This window comes from Glycine soja, chromosome 9 (assembly GCF_004193775.1).
Source record: "Glycine soja cultivar W05 chromosome 9, ASM419377v2, whole genome shotgun sequence".
Classification (NCBI taxonomy): domain Eukaryota; kingdom Viridiplantae; phylum Streptophyta; class Magnoliopsida; order Fabales; family Fabaceae; genus Glycine; species Glycine soja.
In genome coordinates this window covers 12,435,796-12,439,762 of record NC_041010.1, presented here as the reverse complement: position 1 = coordinate 12,439,762, position 3,967 = coordinate 12,435,796, and positions in this window count along the sequence as shown.

Sequence of the window (3,967 nt, the reverse complement as noted above, 5' to 3'; positions counted from 1 at the left end):
CTTGCAAATACCCCCACCCTTCAAATTGTCGAGTACTAATTAGAGAAGAAAGAAGATACTAGAAGAGAAGACAACAAGGAGAAAAGTTATTTGTCCATCCTTTAGGTACAAAATATTTCAATAAAAAAACTACATTTTACGCTTTTTATTTATACATTTTATATATAAATTATTTCTTGTTAATTTATACTAATCAATTGTATGTCAATTTTCATTACATGTTTGTTAGTTTTAGAGTGGTTGGTATGGACCAACCCATCAAATTCAACTCATGTGGTATAAGACTAAGAAAGCCCACAAGGCCATATGGGTTAGGGCCAATCTTTGGTCCTTAAATTTCAAAATTTGACCTGAGGTCAACTTAAAGATGTTTTGGACCAAGTCATATATGCTCAATATGATTTGCCTTAGGTTGACTTAAAGATGTCCTAATTGAAGTTGAGCTAATGATGTTTTGACAGAAGCCAAGCCAAAGATGTCCAGTCGAGGTCAAATTGTAGCTGCCTAAGCTAAGGATGAGCTAGAGATGCCCTATAGCCAAGAAGAGTTTAGAATGCTTTGGATTATGACGATTTGAAGATACTCTCATCAATGATGTGTTTATTTACTTTGGTCAAGGCTAAGACAAAGATTCTTTAACTTAGGCCAAGTTGAAGATTATGTAACCAAGGATGAGTTGAAGATGTTCTTATCCAAGACAAGCTGAAGATGCACTATTCAAGGACGCTCTAAAGATGTCTTGGTTGAGGTGAAGTTTAAAATGCCTTAGATAAGGCCAAGGTGAAAACACCTTAGTTTAAAGGTCAAGTTGAAACAATACCCTGGTTAAAGTTCAGTTGAAGATAATGATTGAAGCCGAGTTGAAAATACTTTAGTGGAGACCGAGTTAAAGATACTTTAGTCAAGATTAAGTTTAAATTAATGTGACCAATCAAGGTCAAGATGAATATACTTTTGGCAAGATTGAGTTAAAATTACTTTTTTTTAATGATATTGAGTTAAAAATATTTTAATTGAGTTCAAGTTAAAAATATTTTTGTAAACAATTGAATTTTTTTTCTTGAAATAATCATAACCCTGACCAAGCTCCTTTAATAAGTGGGTTGTATGGGTTGGGGGCTTTTAAACCTCCTTGTTTGATGCTTAAAAAAGACTAAGACCAATAATGAGTCAGTTCACCCTAAAACTTAGGAGCAAAATAACATCTTTTAGATGGAATGTGGGGTGAGGAATTTAATGTTAAGAATTGGAGAACTGCGACAACTAAACGCTAATTATTAACAATTAAAAACTACAGGGATAAAAAAGAATGCGTATGTTTTTTTTTCTTAATTGCAATTTTGATTCCTAATTTTTTAAATTTATGATTTTAGTTTTTTTTTAATTATAATATTTGATCCCCTAATTTTATAAATTTACGATTTTAGTCTCATGATAGATTATTAATTAATAATTATAATATTAGATATTTAAATTAATTATAAATTAAATAAAAATTATTAATTATTAAAAAAACTTTAATAAAAAATTATTAACCCTAATGTGATGTTACTGTTGATGGAGTCCCGTGAGACAATGAAAGTATAAAAAGTATGTTTGTTAGAGAAGAAGAGGAGTACAATGTTATAAAAAATTAGGATTAATAATTTTTATTCAATTTTTTAATAATTAATGATTTTGATTATTTTAAAATTAACTTATTAACTCGATTAATTATAAATAATTGTTAATAATAATCAATCTAGAGGATTAAAATCATCAATTTATAAGACTAGAAGAATCAAATGTTACAATTAAAATCTAGATGAACCAAAATCATAGATGTGAGAAGTCAGGAGAACCAAAATTATAATTTAACATTTTTTTAACAGGAAAATGTGTTGTTAAAGTTTAAGGATATTAAATATAACTATTTTTTAAGAACAAAACTGGTATTTTTTTTCTGTTGCATGTTGTTATTATCATTATTATATTACTTTTATTATGGAGCATAATACATTAGGTGATTCCTCCTAGAATTCATCCCACTCAATGGAAATGGAAAGAGGGAAAGGGAAATGATAAATAGTCATTTTTCTTTTTAAATGTATAAAATATTGATAAATTTGTCTTCGAAAGATAACAATTTTAATTTTAATTTTTGAGAGTGAAAAAAGTATGATAAAATTTTTCATCTATTATCGTTAATGAGAAAATCTATATGACACAGAGACAAAAATGTCACAAAAATGATTGTTAACATGACTTCTGAATAGATTGGACAAAAATGTCACTAAATTTTCATTAAACCAAAATATCATTAAGTTTCTATTGAACTAATTTGTCAGATCCTAAATTTTGTTTCATCTAAGGATAAAATATAATTTAATTTTCATCTTTCCCCCTTCTTTTCTTTTTTATTGTTGCAAACATAATATTACAATAAACACTTAAAAAATAAGGAAACAAATATAAGTTAATTAGAACAAATATAATAATAAGCATAATATTGATTAATAAACATAATCCATTTATTGTTCTTAAATTTCTAATGTGATAGTATCTTACCCAAAATATGAGACTCAAATAAAAATAAACAACCATTAAGTTAATTCTTACAAAAAAATGATACTCAACGTGTTACATTACCTTAATCAAAATATGAGATTCAAACAAAAATACACAATCATTAAGTTAATCCTTACAAAAAAAATGAGACTCATCTTGATTTTATCACTGCATAATATTGTCACATTAGAAATTTCAGAACAACAAACAAATTATGTTTATTCATCAATATTATGCTTATTATTATGTTTGTTCTAATAACTTATGTTTGTTTCCTTATTTTTTAAGTGTTTATTGTAATATTATGCTTGCAATAATAAAAAAGGAGGAAAGATAAAGATTATATTTTATTTTAGCCTTAAATGAAACAAAAATTGGTGTTTGACAAACTAACATTTTGGTCTAATGTAAATTTAGTGACATCTTGGTTCAATATATTCAACAGTTATATTGACAATTATTTTTGTAACATTTTTGTCCCTACGTGCGATGTATGTTTTTTCATTAATAGACAAAAATTAATGGGTGAATGAATTTATCATATTTTTTTTATTTATAAAAACTAAAATTTAAATTTTCATCTTTTGAAATGAATTTGTCAGCATTTTAAGGGAAAAAGCTAACTATTTACCCAAAAGAAAATGAAAGTAAGATTTAGGATTTTACAATACGCCATGACCGATAAATGCCATTGACTTGGGACTTATTCAATATGTTCATGAATATCACTCACTCTTTGGTTATAAAATAAATTATATCAAAAAAATTATATATTTTATGTGTTCATAATTTTCTACCAAAATTAATTATCACTTCTAATAAAAGGATTTCATATTAATATCATCGTAAAAAAAAAAAAAAAAAAAAACAGCACGATTCAACTCCATATACACGCGCAGCCCTCGCGATACTCTCTATATTTCTAATAAAATAACTCATTAATTGGTTTATGGAACGATAGTGGAACATATTTATTTACATATTAATTTTGATATATAGCTCAAAGATCCATTCAGAACACGTGCTCAGTTAGGAAGAATACAATTTTATATGTCGATCAGTATATCAAACTATTGAAAATAGTTTCTTTTTTTCCTTTAACAGGAAAGACTAATTTTATTATTTCGTAACAAGAAAAACTTTATTGTTTGGATGGGGGGGGTTAGAGAATATCAAAGTTAACGAGAGAGTGATGTTTATATTTCTAGAAAGATAGTCTACGACAAAGTAATTTGTCAATAATGAGTCATATACCAGCTTTTCACGTGGAGATACAAGGCCACAAAGTAATTTGGATATATATATATATATTCTTTATTTCCTTTTTCAAAATTCTTCAATTATATTTATTGTTGAATATCTAAGTAAGATTAAGTGAATTTTTTTTGCAATTGGTGTACACTACTTGCATGTGAGAAAA